General features: G+C 36.7%; 1 protein-coding gene across 1 annotated transcript in view; it reads left to right on the top strand.

Moving 5' to 3' along the window:
• The window catches only part of LOC122815911 (glutamate receptor ionotropic, NMDA 2D-like), a 1415655-nt gene that overhangs the window by 1069689 nt on the left and 343466 nt on the right, over positions 1 to 2500 (top strand). The gene's annotated exons all lie outside the window — the stretch shown is intronic.

Below are 2500 nucleotides of genomic sequence, written 5' to 3'. Positions count from 1 at the left end.
TTGCAAAACAGAAACCTGTTTTACCTCTCTGTCTATCAGTACATATAAAGTGTCATGCATGAGACTTCACTCTAGGATTTTTAAGTGTTTTCATGTCATTGCTTTACAGGTGTAAAAAAAAATATTGTTATGCAATTCAGTCACTCCTTTCTGGTGTGTATATTAGAACAGTGATAAGCAGCTCAAAGCTGCAGTTCCTGCATCGGTATAATTGTAAAAGCTAATCAGTAAGCCTATAGGTGAGTAGTTTGATGGCTTTTATTTTCAGGTTACAAAAATGTGCATCAGTCACAAAAAGGTACCAATAGAAGGTGCCGAAATAATCACCGTGCAAAGATTTAGCAGCCACATTGCATAAACGCCAACCAAAATCCACAATGTTTTCATCCACTGACTTCTTCAGATGTACAAACAAATTCATCAGTTAAGGCAGCTTATAAGAAGTGCATCAGAGACATGAAGCTTCTGTAAATGAGCTCAGTTAATAGGTGTGAGATAACTGAAAGTAATCAACTATCTGTCAGTTTGAAATAAAAACAAATGATGTGCCAAATAAAGCAGACTCTGGTCTAATTAAGAAAATAAAATCACCCCAAGTGCAATCATTCATATTTCACACAATAAAATAAAATGATTCAATCAGTTTTGGGTTTCTAAGCCTTTTCCAGAAGACAGCTTCTAAGTAAATATCAGCTTTTAGATGTGAAGTTTTTTTTTTTTGCCTTTATGTCAATATCTGACATAGCAGATGGTTCAATATTTGCATCCTTAATACTAATTAAAATAAATACTTGTTATAACTTCTATCATGTCTGGCGTGTGATATTTCATAATGCAGGTAGAAAAGCAATGAATTTGAGAGCATAATGCATTGACCAAAAAAAGGAAATGTTTGCTTAGCAGCACGGGGTAAATATTATATGGGATGTATTTTCAAACAGTTTTTGCCCAATTGAGGTACTGCCTCGGGTGGACAGTGGGTGCTAGATTGTCAGCAAATGCAACAGGAGAAGAGGGGTGTTTTACTATTCCTGCTGCTTCATTCTCTGTAGTATAACTTAATAAAGTTCTGTAAAGCCGTCATTACTGATGGCTCTTCAGCAACACTCGTACCTTCTTGGGAAAGAAGGTATAGTAAAACTCTATGAAATGGTGGAAGGGTGATGGCCTTTCAAAAGCTAGCAGCTTTAATTATTTGTTGTTTTATTAATAGACAGCAGCATCAGGTAGTGCAAAATGTTCATTTCCTTTTCTTTCTTTTTTCTTAATGTCATGGAAGGAGTACTTCCAAAGAGTAACTTCATTTAATTCTATCTGTTGTATGAGGATAGGACCCATTCTAAACTCTCCAAAAAAGACATTTTCTAAAAGTGGAAGAAGGCGTAAGGGCAGGGTGTAGCTAGAATTCTCACAGCTGATCCCCCCCAAACTAAACTACAGCTCCATATGAACTATTTTCTATTTTTTTTTTCAATTGTGTAAGAGATATATTTAATATCTGTTCCTGTTTTTGAGCCTTTGTTGTCCCTTTATTTTAGGCTTTATCCAGATTTATTGAGCCTCTTTACTGCTGCTGCCAGTGGTCCATCAATCTCACTCTCTCTCTCTCGTGCACACACACACACACACACACACACACACACACACACACACACACACACACACACACAAACACACAAACACACATGCATCAGAAAATGCATGCAAACCAAATCCTATTATTCAAGCAACTTTTGATTTCATAAGAGCAATAATTAAAATCTGTTCCTATTTTTGAGCCTTTGTTCCCCCTTTATTTTGTGCTTTAACCAGATTTCTTTATCTGAAAGGCCCAGAGGCATGCTAACCACTTCACTGCTGCCACCCCCTCCCCCACACACACACTTAAGTACACAAATAATTTAAAATATGATCCTATTTTGAGGCTTTTTCTCCTGTTAATTTTAGGCTTATCTAGACACCTTGAGCTAAGAGAAGTACACAAACCCATACCTTTCAACTGTACAGATTTTTGCCACATATTTTTGTCTGTTTCTCATAAAACTTTGGCTTTCTGTCAAATTATTAAGGGATGTACTTAAAAATAATGAAAATCATTTGAGTTTCAGACTTACTACAGTGCAGAAAATTCATGCTAATGAAAAACCTGCTGTTCAGTCTAGTTTCTAAGTTTGTAAGAGCAACATTTAAAAATTGTGTCTATTTTGGTCCTTTGTCCCCCCATTATTTATAGCTTTGCCCAGATTTCTTGCTGTAAGAGGTTGAGAGGCATGTGCAAACCCCTTAACTACTGCCAGAAGGTCGCTTGTTTCCTCTCACTCTTCACTCTCTATCACACACTCTCTCTTCTGCTTTCATACACACATTCACTCACACAAGATTGCTCTCACCTCTCTTTCTCTCTCTCTCTCCGTCTCTCAAACACACAGTCTCTTATGCTTTCATACATGCATTCATTCATACATGCAGACAAAATCCTAAACAGACACACACACACACA

The sequence above is a fragment of the Protopterus annectens genome, chromosome 1.part1, assembly GCF_019279795.1.
Source record: "Protopterus annectens isolate FY-2018-M chromosome 1.part1, PAN1.0, whole genome shotgun sequence".
In the NCBI taxonomy this organism is placed as follows: Eukaryota; Metazoa; Chordata; order Ceratodontiformes; family Protopteridae; genus Protopterus; species Protopterus annectens.
This window is presented reverse-complemented; position numbering and strand designations above follow the sequence as displayed.